Genomic DNA, 16,710 nt, shown 5'->3' on the forward strand with positions numbered 1-16,710 from the left:
GGAACACAAACTTTCTCTTCAGTTGCAAACTCCACTCCATACATATATATGGGGAGGTACTAGCTCCAACTCGGTTTTACAGTGAAAACTGCAGGAACTTCAAACCGGCACTAGGAAACAGACTGAGAAACCAGAGCAAAATTTCTCCTGCAACCCGTTCCCTTTGTGCTAGATGAACGAAAGTCTCTCCACATGCTCAGTTCTGAGAGATAAGTGTGTGTGAAAGCCGTCCTTCACCTAGCTTGTTGGGAACACAAAGTTTCTCTTCAGTTGCAAACTCCACTCCATACATATATATGGTGAGGTACTAGCTCCAACTCGATTTTACAGTGAAAACTGTAGGAACTTCAAACCGGCACTAGGAAACAGACTGAGAAACCAGAGTAAAATTTCTCCTGCAACCCGTTCCCTTTATGCTAGATGAACGAACGTCTCTCCACATGCTCAGATCTGAGAGATAAGTGTGTGTAAAAGCCGTCCTTCACCTAGCTTGTTGGGAACACAAAGTTTCTCTTCAGTTGCAAACTTCACTTCATACATATATATGGGGAGGTACTAGCTCCAACTCGGTTTTACAGTGAAAACTGCAGGAACTTCAAACCGGCACTAGGAAACAGACTGAGAAACCAGAGTAAAGTTTCTCCTGCAACCCGTTCCCTTTGTGCTAGATGAACGAACGTCTCTCCACATGCTCAGTTCTGAGAGATAAGTGTGTGTGAAAGCCGTACTTCAGCTAGCTTGTTGGGAACACAAAGTTTCTCTTCAGTTGCAAACTCCACTCCATACATATATATGGGGTGGTACTAGCTCCAACTCTGTTTTACAGTGAAAACTGCAGGAACTTCAAACCGGCACTAGGAAACAGACTGAGAAACCAGAGTAAAATTTCTCCTGCAAACCGTTCCCTTTGTGCTAGATGAACGAACGTCTCTCCACATGCTCAGTTCTGAGAGATAAGTGTGTGTGAAAGCCGTCCTTCACCTAGCTTGTTGGGAACACAAACTTTCTCTTCAGTTGCAAACTCCACTCCATACATATATATGGGGAGGTACTAGCTCCAACTCGGTTTTACAGTGAAAACTGCAGGAACTTCAAACCGGCACTAGGAAACAGACTGAGAAACCAGAGCAAAATTTCTCCTGCAACCCGTTCCCTTTGTGCTAGATGAACGAAAGTCTCTCCACATGCTCAGTTCTGAGAGATAAGTGTGTGTGAAAGCCGTCCTTCACCTAGCTTGTTGGGAACACAAAGTTTTTCTTCAGTTGCAAACTCCACTCCATACATATATATGGTGAGGTACTAGCTCCAACTCGATTTTACAGTGAAAACTGTAGGAACTTCAAACCGGCACTAGGAAACAGACTGAGAAACCAGAGTAAAATTTCTCCTGCAACCCGTTCCCTTTATGCTAGATGAACGAACGTCTCTCCACATGCTCAGATCTGAGAGATAAGTGTGTGTAAAAGCCGTCCTTCACCTAGCTTGTTGGGAACACAAAGTTTCTCTTCAGTTGCAAACTTCACTTCATACATATATATGGGGAGGTACTAGCTCTAACTCGGTTTTACAGTGAAAACTGCAGGAACTTCAAACCGGCACTAGGAAACAGACTGAGAAACCAGAGTAAAGTTTCTCCTGCAACCCGTTCCCTTTGTGCTAGATGAACGAACGTCTCTCCACATGCTCAGTTCTGAGAGATATGTGTGTGTGAAAGCCGTACTTCAGCTAGCTTGTTGGGAACACAAAGTTTCTCTTCAGTTGCAAACTCCACTCCATACATATATATGGGGTGGTACTAGCTCCAACTCTGTTTTACAGTGAAAACTGCAGGAACTTCAAACCGGCACTAGGAAACAGACTGAGAAACCAGAGTAAAATTTCTCCTGCAAACCGTTCCCTTTGTGCTAGATGAACGAACGTCTCTCCACATGCTCAGTTCTGAGAGATAAGTGTGTGTGAATGCCGTCCTTCAGCTAGCTTGTTGGGAACACAAAGTTTCTCTTCAGTTGCAAACTCCACTCCATACATATATATGGGGAGGTACTAGCTCCAACTCGGTTTTACAGTGAAAACTGCAGGAACTTCAAACCGGCACTAGGAAACAGACTGAGAAACCAGAGTAAAAGTTTCTCCTGCAAACCGTTCCGTTTGTGCTAGATGAACGAACGTCTCTCCACATGCTCAGTTCTGAGAGATAAGTGTGTGTGAAAGCCGTCCTTCACTTAGCTTGTTGGGAACACAAAGTTTCTCTTCAATTGCAAACTCCACTTCATATATATATATGGGGAGGTACTAGCTCCAACACGGTTTTACAGTGAAAACTGCAGGAACTTCAAACCGGCACTAGGAAACAGACTGAGAAACCAGAGTTAAAGTTTCTCTTGCAACCCGTTCCATTTGTGCTAGATGAACGAACGTCTCTCCACATGCTCAGTTCTGAGAGATAAGTGTGTGTGAAAGCCGTCCTTTACCTAGCTTGTTGGGAACAAAAAGTTTCTCTTCAGTTGCAAACTCCACTCCATACATATATATGGGGAGGAACTAGCTCCAACTCGGTTTTACAGTGAAAAGTGCAGGAACTTCAAACCGGCACTAGGAAACAGACTGAGAAACCAGAGTAAAAGTTTCTCATGCAACCCGTTCCCTTTGTGCTAGATGAACTAACGTCTCTCCACATGCTCAGTTCTGAGAGATATGTGTGTGTGAAAGCCGTCCTTCACCTAGCTTGTTGGGAACACAAAGTTTCTCTTCAGTTGAAAACTCCACTCCATACATATATATGGGGAGGTACTAGCTCCAACTCGGTTTTACAGTGAAAACTGCAGGAACTTCAAACCGGCACTAGGAAACAGACTGAGAAACCAGAGTAAAATTTCTCCTGCAACCCGTTCCCTTTGTGCTAGATGAATGAACGTCTCTCCACATACTCAGTTCTGAGAGATAAGTGTGTGTGAAAGCCGTCCTTCACCTAGCTTGTTGGGAACACAAAGTTTCTATTCAGCTGCAAACTCCACTCCATACATATATATGGGGAGGTACTAGCTCCAACTCGGTTTTACAGTGAAAACTGCAGGTTCTTCAAACCGTCACTAGGAAACAGACTGAGAAACCAGAGTAAAATTTCTCCTGCAACCCGTTCCCTTTGTGCTAGATGAACGTACGTCTCTCCACATGCTCAGTTCTGAGAGATAAGTGTGTGTGAAAGCCGTCCTGCACCTAGCTTGTTGGGAACACAAAGTTTCTCTTCATTTGCAAACTCCACTCCATACAAATATATGGAGAGGTACTAGCTCCAACACGGTTTTACAGTGAAAACTGCAGGAAATTCTAAACGGCACTAGGAAACAGACTGAAAAACCAGAGTAAAAGTTTCTCCTGCAAACATTTCCCTTTGTGCTAGATGAACGAACGTCTCTTCACATGCTCAGTTCTGAGAGATAAGTGTGTGTGAAAGCCGTCCTTCACCTAGCTTGTTGGGAACAAAAATTTTCTCTTCAGATGCAAACTCCACTCCATACTTATATATGGGGAGGTACTAGGTCCAACTCGGTTTTGCAGTGAAAACTGCAGGAAATTCAAACCGGCACTAGGAAACAGACTGAGAAAACAGAGTAAAAGTTTCTCCTGCAACCCGTTCCATTTGTGCTAGATGAACGAACGTCTCCTCACATGCTCAGTTCTGAGAGATAAGTGTGTGTGAAAGCCGTCCTTCACCTAGCTTGTTGGGAACACAAGGTTTCTCTTCAGTTGCAAACTCCACTCCATATATATATATGGGGATGTACTAGCTCCAACTCGGTTTTACAGTGAAAACTGCAGGAACTTCAAACCGGCACTAGGTAACAGACTGAGAAACCAGAGTAAAAGTTTCTCATGCAAAACTTTCCCTTTCTGCTAGATGAACGAACGTCTATCCACATGCTCAATTCTGAGAGATAAGTGTTTGTGAAAGCCGTCCTTCACCTAGCTTGTTGGGAACAAAAAGTTTCTCTTCAGTTGCAAACTCCACTCCATACATATATATGGGGAGGAACTAGCTCCAACTCGGTTTTACAGTGAAAACTGCAGGAACTTCAAACCGGCACTAGGAAACAGACTGAGAAACCAGAGTGAAAGATTTTCCTGCAACCCGTTCCTTTTGTGCTAGATGAACGAACGTCTCTCCCCATGCTCAGTTCTGAGAGATATGTGTGTGTGAAAGCCGTCCTTCACCTAGCTTGTTGGGAACACAAAGTTTCTCTTCAGTTGCAAACTCCACTCCATACATATATATGGGGAGTAACTAGCTCCAACTCGGTTTTACAGTGAAAAATGCAGGAACATCAAACCGACACTAGGAAACAGACTGAGAAACCAGAGTAAAAGTTTCCCTTGCAACCCGTTCCCTTTTTGCTAGATGAACGAACGTCTCTCCACATGCTCAGTTCTGAGAGATAAGTGTGTGTGAAAGCCGTCCTTCACCTAGCTTGTTGGGAACAAAAACTTTCTCTTCAGTTGCAAACTCCAATCCATACATATATATGGGGAAGTACTAGCTCCAACTCGGTTTTACAGTGAAAACTGCAGGAACTTCAGACCGGCACAAGGAAACAGACGGAGAAACCAGAGTAAAGTTTCTCCTGCAACCTGTTCCCTTTGTGCTAGATGAACGAACGTCTCTCCACATGCTCAGTTCTGAGAGATAAGTGTGTGTGAAAGCCGTCCTTCACCTAGCTTTTTGGGAACACAAAGTTTCTCTTCAGTTGCAAACTCCACTCCATACATATATATGGGGAGGTACTAGCTCCAACTCGGATTTGCAGTGAAAACTGCAGGAATTTCAAACCGGCACTATGAAACAGACGGAGAAACCAGAGTAAAAGTTTCTCCTGCAACCCGTTCCATTTGTGCTAGATGAACGAACGTCTCTCCACATGCTCAGTTCTGAGAGATAATTGTGTGTGAAAGTCGTTCTTCACCTAGCTTGTTGGGAACACAAAGTTTCTCTTCAGTTGCAAACTCCACTCCATACATATATATGGGGAGGAACTAGCTCCAACTCGGTTTTACAGTGAAAACTGCAGGAAATTCAAACCGGTACTAGGAAACAGACTGAGAAACCAGAGTAAAAGTTTCTCCTGCAACCCGTTCCCTTTGTGCTAGATGAACGAACGTCTCTCCCCATGCTCAGTTCTGAGAGATAAGTGTGTGTGAAAGCCGTCCTTCACCTAGCTTGTTGGGAACACAAAGTTTCTCTTCAGTTGCAAACTCCACACGATACATATATTTGGGGAGGTACTGGCTCCAACTCGGTTTTACAGTGAAAACTGCAGGAACTTCAAACCGGCACTAGGAAACAGACTGAGAAACCAGAGTAAAAGCTTCTCCTGCAACCCGTTCCCTTTGTGCTAGATGAACGAACGTCTCTCCACATGCTCAGTTCTGAGAGATAAGTGTGTGTGAAAGCCGTCCTTCACCTAGCTTTTTGGGAACACAAAGTTTCTCTTCAGTTGCAAACTCCACTACATACATATATATGGGGAGGAACTAGCTCCAACCCGGTTTTACAGTGAAAAGTGCAGGAACTTCAAAACGGCACTAGGAAACAGACTGAGAAACCAGAGAAAAAGTTTCTCCTGCAACCCGTTCCCTTTGTGCTAGATGAACGAACGTCTCTCCACATGCTCAGTTCTGAGAGATAAGTGTGTGTGAAAGCCGTCCTTCACCTAGTTGTTGGGAACACAAACTTTCTCTTCAGTTGCAAACTCCACTCCATACATATATATGGGGAGGTACTAGCTCCAACTCGGTTTTACAGTGAAAACTGCAGGAACTTCAAACCGGCACTAGGAAACAGACTGAGAAACCAGAGTAAAATTTCTCCTGCAACCCGTTCCCTTTGTGCTAGATGAACGAAAGTCTCTCCACATGCTCAGTTCTGAGAGATAAGTGTGTGTGAAAGCCGTCCTTCACCTAGCTTGTTGGGAACACAAAGTTTCTCTTCAGTTGCAAACTCCACTCCATACATATATATGGTGAGGTACTAGCTCCAACTCGATTTTACAGTGAAAACTGTAGGAACTTCAAACCGGCACTAGGAAACAGACTGAGAAACCAGAGTAAAATTTCTCCTGCAACCCGTTCCCTTTATGCTAGATGAACGAACGTCTCTCCACATGCTCAGATCTGAGAGATAAGTGTGTGTGAAAGCCGTCCTTCACCTAGCTTGTTGGGAACACAAAGTTTCTCTTCAGTTGCAAACTTCACTTCATACATATATATGGGGAGGTACTAGCTCCAACTCGGTTTTACAGTGAAAACTGCAGGAACTTCAAACCGGCACTAGGAAACAGACTGAGAAACCAGAGGAAAGTTTCTCCTGCAACCCGTTCCCTTTGTGCTAGATGAACGAACGTCTCTCCACATGCTCAGTTCTGAGAGATAAGTGTGTGTGAAAGCCGTACTTCAGCTAGCTTGTTGGGAACACAAAGTTTCTCTTCAGTTGCAAACTCCACTCCATACATATATATGGGGTGGTACTAGCTCCAACTCGGTTTTACAGTGAAAACTGCAGGAACTTCAAACCGGCACTAGGAAACAGACTGAGAAACCAGAGTAAAATTTCTCCTGCAAACCGTTCCCTTTGTGCTAGATGAACGAACGTCTCTCCACATGCTCAGTTCTGAGAGATAAGTGTGTGTGAATGCCGTCCTTCAGCTAGCTTGTTGGGAACACAAAGTTTCTCTTCAGTTGCAAACTCCACTCCATACATATATATGGGGAGGTACTAGCTCCAACTCGGTTTTACAGTGAAAACTGCAGGAACTTCAAACCGGCACTAGGAAACAGACTGAGAAACCAGAGTAAAAGTTTCTCCTGCAAACCGTTCCGTTTGTGCTAGATGAACGAACGTCTCTCCACATGCTCAGTTCTGAGAGATAAGTGTGTGTGAAAGCCGTCCTTCACCTAGCTTGTTGGGAACACAAAGTTTCTCTTCAGTTGCAAACTCCACTACATACATATATATGGGGAGGAACTAGCTCCAACCCGGTTTTACAGTGAAAAGTGCAGGAACTTCAAAACGGCACTAGGAAACAGACTGAGAAACCAGAGAAAAAGTTTCTCCTGCAACCCGTTCCCTTTGTGCTAGATGAACGAACGTCTCTCCACATGCTCAGTTCTGAGAGATAAGTGTGTGTGAAAGCCGTCCTTCACCTAGCTTGTTGGGAACACAAACTTTCTCTTCAGTTGCAAACTCCACTCCATACATATATATGGGGAGGTACTAGCTCCAACTCGGTTTTACAGTGAAAACTGCAGGAACTTCAAACCGGCACTAGGAAACAGACTGAGAAACCAGAGCAAAATTTCTCCTGCAACCCGTTCCCTTTGTGCTAGATGAACGAAAGTCTCTCCACATGCTCAGTTCTGAGAGATAAGTGTGTGTGAAAGCCGTCCTTCACCTAGCTTGTTGGGAACACAAAGTTTCTCTTCAGTTGCAAACTCCACTCCATACATATATATGGTGAGGTACTAGCTCCAACTCGATTTTACAGTGAAAACTGTAGGAACTTCAAACCGGCACTAGGAAACAGACTGAGAAACCAGAGTAAAATTTCTCCTGCAACCCGTTCCCTTTATGCTAGATGAACGAACGTCTCTCCACATGCTCAGATCTGAGAGATAAGTGTGTGTAAAAGCCGTCCTTCACCTAGCTTGTTGGGAACACAAAGTTTCTCTTCAGTTGCAAACTTCACTTCATACATATATATGGGGAGGTACTAGCTCCAACTCGGTTTTACAGTGAAAACTGCAGGAACTTCAAACCGGCACTAGGAAACAGACTGAGAAACCAGAGTAAAGTTTCTCCTGCAACCCGTTCCCTTTGTGCTAGATGAACGAACGTCTCTCCACATGCTCAGTTCTGAGAGATAAGTGTGTGTGAAAGCCGTACTTCAGCTAGCTTGTTGGGAACACAAAGTTTCTCTTCAGTTGCAAACTCCACTCCATACATATATATGGGGTGGTACTAGCTCCAACTCTGTTTTACAGTGAAAACTGCAGGAACTTCAAACCGGCACTAGGAAACAGACTGAGAAACCAGAGTAAAATTTCTCCTGCAAACCGTTCCCTTTGTGCTAGATGAACGAACGTCTCTCCACATGCTCAGTTCTGAGAGATAAGTGTGTGTGAAAGCCGTCCTTCACCTAGCTTGTTGGGAACACAAACTTTCTCTTCAGTTGCAAACTCCACTCCATACATATATATGGGGAGGTACTAGCTCCAACTCGGTTTTACAGTGAAAACTGCAGGAACTTCAAACCGGCACTAGGAAACAGACTGAGAAACCAGAGCAAAATTTCTCCTGCAACCCGTTCCCTTTGTGCTAGATGAACGAAAGTCTCTCCACATGCTCAGTTCTGAGAGATAAGTGTGTGTGAAAGCCGTCCTTCACCTAGCTTGTTGGGAACACAAAGTTTCTCTTCAGTTGCAAACTCCACTCCATACATATATATGGTGAGGTACTAGCTCCAACTCGATTTTACAGTGAAAACTGTAGGAACTTCAAACCGGCACTAGGAAACAGACTGAGAAACCAGAGTAAAATTTCTCCTGCAACCCGTTCCCTTTATGCTAGATGAACGAACGTCTCTCCACATGCTCAGATCTGAGAGATAAGTGTGTGTAAAAGCCGTCCTTCACCTAGCTTGTTGGGAACACAAAGTTTCTCTTCAGTTGCAAACTTCACTTCATACATATATATGGGGAGGTACTAGCTCTAACTCGGTTTTACAGTGAAAACTGCAGGAACTTCAAACCGGCACTAGGAAACAGACTGAGAAACCAGAGTAAAGTTTCTCCTGCAACCCGTTCCCTTTGTGCTAGATGAACGAACGTCTCTCCACATGCTCAGTTCTGAGAGATATGTGTGTGTGAAAGCCGTACTTCAGCTAGCTTGTTGGGAACACAAAGTTTCTCTTCAGTTGCAAACTCCACTCCATACATATATATGGGGTGGTACTAGCTCCAACTCTGTTTTACAGTGAAAACTGCAGGAACTTCAAACCGGCACTAGGAAACAGACTGAGAAACCAGAGTAAAATTTCTCCTGCAAACCGTTCCCTTTGTGCTAGATGAACGAACGTCTCTCCACATGCTCAGTTCTGAGAGATAAGTGTGTGTGAATGCCGTCCTTCAGCTAGCTTGTTGGGAACACAAAGTTTCTCTTCAGTTGCAAACTCCACTCCATACATATATATGGGGAGGTACTAGCTCCAACTCGGTTTTACAGTGAAAACTGCAGGAACTTCAAACCGGCACTAGGAAACAGACTGAGAAACCAGAGTAAAAGTTTCTCCTGCAAACCGTTCCGTTTGTGCTAGATGAACGAACGTCTCTCCACATGCTCAGTTCTGAGAGATAAGTGTGTGTGAAAGCCGTCCTTCACTTAGCTTGTTGGGAACACAAAGTTTCTCTTCAATTGCAAACTCCACTTCATATATATATATGGGGAGGTACTAGCTCCAACACGGTTTTACAGTGAAAACTGCAGGAACTTCAAACCGGCACTAGGAAACAGACTGAGAAACCAGAGTTAAAGTTTCTCTTGCAACCCGTTCCATTTGTGCTAGATGAACGAACGTCTCTCCACATGCTCAGTTCTGAGAGATAAGTGTGTGTGAAAGCCGTCCTTTACCTAGCTTGTTGGGAACAAAAAGTTTCTCTTCAGTTGCAAACTCCACTCCATACATATATATGGGGAGGAACTAGCTCCAACTCGGTTTTACAGTGAAAAGTGCAGGAACTTCAAACCGGCACTAGGAAACAGACTGAGAAACCAGAGTAAAAGTTTCTCATGCAACCCGTTCCCTTTGTGCTAGATGAACTAACGTCTCTCCACATGCTCAGTTCTGAGAGATATGTGTGTGTGAAAGCCGTCCTTCACCTAGCTTGTTGGGAACACAAAGTTTCTCTTCAGTTGAAAACTCCACTCCATACATATATATGGGGAGGTACTAGCTCCAACTCGGTTTTACAGTGAAAACTGCAGGAACTTCAAACCGGCACTAGGAAACAGACTGAGAAACCAGAGTAAAATTTCTCCTGCAACCCGTTCCCTTTGTGCTAGATGAATGAACGTCTCTCCACATACTCAGTTCTGAGAGATAAGTGTGTGTGAAAGCCGTCCTTCACCTAGCTTGTTGGGAACACAAAGTTTCTATTCAGCTGCAAACTCCACTCCATACATATATATGGGGAGGTACTAGCTCCAACTCGGTTTTACAGTGAAAACTGCAGGTTCTTCAAACCGTCACTAGGAAACAGACTGAGAAACCAGAGTAAAATTTCTCCTGCAACCCGTTCCCTTTGTGCTAGATGAACGTACGTCTCTCCACATGCTCAGTTCTGAGAGATAAGTGTGTGTGAAAGCCGTCCTTCACCTAGCTTGTTGGGAACACTAAGTTTCTCTTCAGTTGCAAACTCCACTCCATACATATATATGGGGAGGTACTAGCTCCAACACGGTTTTACAGTGAAAACTGCAGGAAATTCAAACCGGCACTAGGAAACAGTCTGAGAAACCAGAGTTAAAGTTTAACCAGCAACCCGTTCCCTTTGTGCTAGATGAACGAACGTCTCTCCACATGCTCAGTTCTGAGAGATAAGTGTGTGTGAAAGCCGTCCTTCACCTAGCTTGTTGGGAACACAAAGTTTCTCTTCAGTTGCAAACCCCACTCCATACATATATATGGGGAGGTACTAGCTCCAACTCGGTTTTACAGTGAAAACTGCAGGAAATTCAAAAAGGCACTAATAAACAGACCGAGAAACCAGAGTAAAAATTTCACCTGCAACTCGTTCCCTTTGTGCTAGATGAACGAACGTCTCTCCACATGCTCAGTTCTGAGAGATAAGTGTGTGTGAAAGCCGTACTTCAGCTAGCTTGTTGGGAACACAAAGTTTCTCTTCAGTTGCAAACTCCACTCCATACATATATATGGGGTGGTACTAGCTCCAACTCTGTTTTACAGTGAAAACTGCAGGAACTTCAAACCGGCACTAGGAAACAGACTGAGAAACCAGAGTAAAATTTCTCCTGCAAACCGTTCCCTTTGTGCTAGATGAACGAACGTCTCTCCACATGCTCAGTTCTGAGAGATAAGTGTGTGTGAATGCCGTCCTTCAGCTAGCTTGTTGGGAACACAAAGTTTCTCTTCAGTTGCAAACTCCACTCCATACATATATATGGGGAGGTACTAGCTCCAACTCGGTTTTACAGTGAAAACTGCAGGAACTTCAAACCGGCACTAGGAAACAGACTGAGAAACCAGAGTAAAAGTTTCTCCTGCAAACCGTTCCGTTTGTGCTAGATGAACGAACGTCTCTCCACATGCTCAGTTCTGAGAGATAAGTGTGTGTGAAAGCCGTCCTTCACTTAGCTTGTTGGGAACACAAAGTTTCTCTTCAATTGCAAACTCCACTTCATATATATATATGGGGAGGTACTAGCTCCAACACGGTTTTACAGTGAAAACTGCAGGAACTTCAAACCGGCACTAGGAAACAGACTGAGAAACCAGAGTTAAAGTTTCTCTTGCAACCCGTTCCATTTGTGCTAGATGAACGAACGTCTCTCCACATGCTCAGTTCTGAGAGATAAGTGTGTGTGAAAGCCGTCCTTTACCTAGCTTGTTGGGAACAAAAAGTTTCTCTTCAGTTGCAAACTCCACTCCATACATATATATGGGGAGGAACTAGCTCCAACTCGGTTTTACAGTGAAAAGTGCAGGAACTTCAAACCGGCACTAGGAAACAGACTGAGAAACCAGAGTAAAAGTTTCTCATGCAACCCGTTCCCTTTGTGCTAGATGAACTAACGTCTCTCCACATGCTCAGTTCTGAGAGATATGTGTGTGTGAAAGCCGTCCTTCACCTAGCTTGTTGGGAACACAAAGTTTCTCTTCAGTTGAAAACTCCACTCCATACATATATATGGGGAGGTACTAGCTCCAACTCGGTTTTACAGTGAAAACTGCAGGAACTTCAAACCGGCACTAGGAAACAGACTGAGAAACCAGAGTAAAATTTCTCCTGCAACCCGTTCCCTTTGTGCTAGATGAATGAACGTCTCTCCACATACTCAGTTCTGAGAGATAAGTGTGTGTGAAAGCCGTCCTTCACCTAGCTTGTTGGGAACACAAAGTTTCTCTTCAGTTGCAAACCCCACTCCATACATATATATGGGGAGGTACTAGCTCCAACTCGGTTTTACAGTGAAAACTGCAGGAAATTCAAACAGGCACTAGGAAACAGACCGAGAAACCAGAGTAAAAATTTCACCTGCAACTCGTTCCCTTTGTGCTAGATGAACGAACGTCTCTCCACATGCTCAGTTCTGAGAGATAAGTGTGTGTGAAAGCCGTACTTCAGCTAGCTTGTTGGGAACACAAAGTTTCTCTTCAGTTGCAAACTCCACTCCATACATATATATGGGGTGGTACTAGCTCCAACTCTGTTTTACAGTGAAAACTGCAGGAACTTCAAACCGGCACTAGGAAACAGACTGAGAAACCAGAGTAAAATTTCTCCTGCAAACCGTTCCCTTTGTGCTAGATGAACGAACGTCTCTCCACATGCTCAGTTCTGAGAGATAAGTGTGTGTGAATGCCGTCCTTCAGCTAGCTTGTTGGGAACACAAAGTTTCTCTTCAGTTGCAAACTCCACTCCATACATATATATGGGGAGGTACTAGCTCCAACTCGGTTTTACAGTGAAAACTGCAGGAACTTCAAACCGGCACTAGGAAACAGACTGAGAAACCAGAGTAAAAGTTTCTCCTTCAAACCGTTCCGTTTGTGCTAGATGAACGAACGTCTCTCCACATGCTCAGTTCTGAGAGATAAGTGTGTGTGAAAGCCGTCCTTCACTTAGCTTGTTGGGAACACAAAGTTTCTCTTCAATTGCAAACTCCACTTCATATATATATATGGGGAGGTACTAGCTCCAACACGGTTTTACAGTGAAAACTGCAGGAACTTCAAACCGGCACTAGGAAACAGACTGAGAAACCAGAGTTAAAGTTTCTCTTGCAACCCGTTCCATTTGTGCTAGATGAACGAACGTCTCTCCACATGCTCAGTTCTGAGAGATAAGTGTGTGTGAAAGCCGTCCTTTACCTAGCTTGTTGGGAACAAAAAGTTTCTCTTCAGTTGCAAACTCCACTCCATACATATATATGGGGAGGAACTAGCTCCAACTCGGTTTTACAGTGAAAAGTGCAGGAACTTCAAACCGGCACTAGGAAACAGACTGAGAAACCAGAGTAAAAGTTTCTCATGCAACCCGTTCCCTTTGTGCTAGATGAACTAACGTCTCTCCACATGCTCAGTTCTGAGAGATATGTGTGTGTGAAAGCCGTCCTTCACCTAGCTTGTTGGGAACACAAAGTTTCTCTTCAGTTGAAAACTCCACTCCATACATATATATGGGGAGGTACTAGCTCCAACTCGGTTTTACAGTGAAAACTGCAGGAACTTCAAACCGGCACTAGGAAACAGACTGAGAAACCAGAGTAAAATTTCTCCTGCAACCCGTTCCCTTTGTGCTAGATGAATGAACGTCTCTCCACATACTCAGTTCTGAGAGATAAGTGTGTGTGAAAGCCGTCCTTCACCTAGCTTGTTGGGAACACAAAGTTTCTATTCAGCTGCAAACTCCACTCCATACATATATATGGGGAGGTACTAGCTCCAACTCGGTTTTACAGTGAAAACTGCAGGTTCTTCAAACCGTCACTAGGAAACAGACTGAGAAACCAGAGTAAAATTTCTCCTGCAACCCGTTCCCTTTGTGCTAGATGAACGTACGTCTCTCCACATGCTCAGTTCTGAGAGATAAGTGTGTGTGAAAGCCGTCCTTCACCTAGCTTGTTGGGAACACTAAGTTTCTCTTCAGTTGCAAACTCCACTCCATACATATATATGGGGAGGTACTAGCTCCAACACGGTTTTACAGTGAAAACTGCAGGAACTTCAAACCGGCACTAGGAAACAGACTGAGAAACCAGAGTTAAAGTTTCTCTTGCAACCCGTTCCATTTGTGCTAGATGAACGAACGTCTCTCCACATGCTCAGTTCTGAGAGATAAGTGTGTGTGAAAGCCGTCCTTTACCTAGCTTGTTGGGAACAAAAAGTTTCTCTTCAGTTGCAAACTCCACTCCATACATATATATGGGGAGGAACTAGCTCCAACTCGGTTTTACAGTGAAAAGTGCAGGAACTTCAAACCGGCACTAGGAAACAGACTGAGAAACCAGAGTAAAAGTTTCTCATGCAACCCGTTCCCTTTGTGCTAGATGAACTAACGTCTCTCCACATGCTCAGTTCTGAGAGATATGTGTGTGTGAAAGCCGTCCTTCACCTAGCTTGTTGGGAACACAAAGTTTCTCTTCAGTTGAAAACTCCACTCCATACATATATATGGGGAGGTACTAGCTCCAACTCGGTTTTACAGTGAAAACTGCAGGAACTTCAAACCGGCACTAGGAAACAGACTGAGAAACCGGAGTAAAATTTCTCCTGCAACCCGTTCCCTTTGTGCTAGATGAATGAACGTCTCTCCACATACTCAGTTCTGAGAGATAAGTGTGTGTGAAAGCCGTCCTTCACCTAGCTTGTTGGGAACACAAAGTTTCTATTCAGCTGCAAACTCCACTCCATACATATATATGGGGAGGTACTAGCTCCAACTCGGTTTTACAGTGAAAACTGCAGGTTCTTCAAACCGTCACTAGGAAACAGACTGAGAAACCAGAGTAAAATTTCTCCTGCAACCCGTTCCCTTTGTGCTAGATGAACGTACGTCTCTCCACATGCTCAGTTCTGAGAGATAAGTGTGTGTGAAAGCCGTCCTTCACCTAGCTTGTTGGGAACACTAAGTTTCTCTTCAGTTGCAAACTCCACTCCATACATATATATGGGGAGGTACTAGCTCCAACACGGTTTTACAGTGAAAACTGCAGGAAATTCAAACCGGCACTAGGAAACAGTCTGAGAAACCAGAGTTAAAGTTTAACCAGCAACCCGTTCCCTTTGTGCTAGATGAACGAACGTCTCTCCACATGCTCAGTTCTGAGAGATAAGTGTGTGTGAAAGCCGTCCTTCACCTAGCTTGTTGGGAACACAAAGTTTCTCTTCAGTTGCAAACCCCACTCCATACATATATATGGGGAGGTACTAGCTCCAACTCGGTTGTACAGTGAAAACTGCAGGAAATTCAAACAGGCACTAGGAAACAGACCGAGAAACCAGAGTAAAAATTTCACCTGCAACTCGTTCCCTTTGTGCTAGATGAACGAACGTCTCTCCACATGCTCAGTTCTGAGAGATAAGTGTGTGTGAAAGCCGTACTTCAGCTAGCTTGTTGGGAACACAAAGTTTCTCTTCAGTTGCAAACTCCACTCCATAAATATATATGGGGTGGTACTAGCTCCAACTCTGTTTTACAGTGAAAACTGCAGGAACTTCAAACCGGCACTAGGAAACAGACTGAGAAACCAGAGTAAAATTTCTCCTGCAAACCGTTCCCTTTGTGCTAGATGAACGAACGTCTCTCCACATGCTCAGTTCTGAGAGATAAGTGTGTGTGAATGCCGTCCTTCAGCTAGCTTGTTGGGAACACAAAGTTTCTCTTCAGTTGCAAACTCCACTCCATACATATATATGGGGAGGTACTAGCTCCAACTCGGTTTTACAGTGAAAACTGCAGGAACTTCAAACCGGCACTAGGAAACAGACTGAGAAACCAGAGTAAAAGTTTCTCCTGCAAACCGTTCCGTTTGTGCTAGATGAACGAACGTCTCTCCACATGCTCAGTTCTGAGAGATAAGTGTGTGTGAAAGCCGTCCTTCACTTAGCTTGTTGGGAACACAAAGTTTCTCTTCAATTGCAAACTCCACTTCATATATATATATGGGGAGGTACTAGCTCCAACACGGTTTTACAGTGAAAACTGCAGGAACTTCAAACCGGCACTAGGAAACAGACTGAGAAACCAGAGTTAAAGTTTCTCTTGCAACCCGTTCTATTTGTGCTAGATGAACGAACGTCTCTCCACATGCTCAGTTCTGAGAGATAAGTGTGTGTGAAAGCCGTCCTTTACCTAGCTTGTTGGGAACAAAAAGTTTCTCTTCAGTTGCAAACTCCACTCCATACATATATATGGGGAGGAACTAGCTCCAACTCGGTTTTACAGTGAAAAGTGCAGGAACTTCAAACCGGCACTAGGAAACAGACTGAGAAACCAGAGTAAAAGTTTCTCATGCAACCCGTTCCCTTTGTGCTAGATGAACTAACGTCTCTCCACATGCTCAGTTCTGAGAGATATGTGTGTGTGAAAGCCGTCCTTCACCTAGCTTGTTGGGAACACAAAGTTTCTCTTCAGTTGAAAACTCCACTCCATACATATATATGGGGAGGTACTAGCTCCAACTCGGTTTTACAGTGAAAACTGCAGGAACTTCAAACCGGCACTAGGAAACAGACTGAGAAACCAGAGTAAAATTTCTCCTGCAACCCGTTCCCTTTGTGCTAGATGAATGAACGTCTCTCCACATACTCAGTTCTGAGAGATAAGTGTGTGTGAAAGCCGTCCTTCACCTAGCTTGTTGGGAACACAAAGTTTCTATTCAGCTGCAAACTCCACTCCATACATATATATGGGGAGGTACTA

Source organism: Camelus bactrianus, chromosome 31 (assembly GCF_048773025.1).
Source record: "Camelus bactrianus isolate YW-2024 breed Bactrian camel chromosome 31, ASM4877302v1, whole genome shotgun sequence".
NCBI classification, from domain to species: Eukaryota; Metazoa; Chordata; class Mammalia; order Artiodactyla; family Camelidae; genus Camelus; species Camelus bactrianus.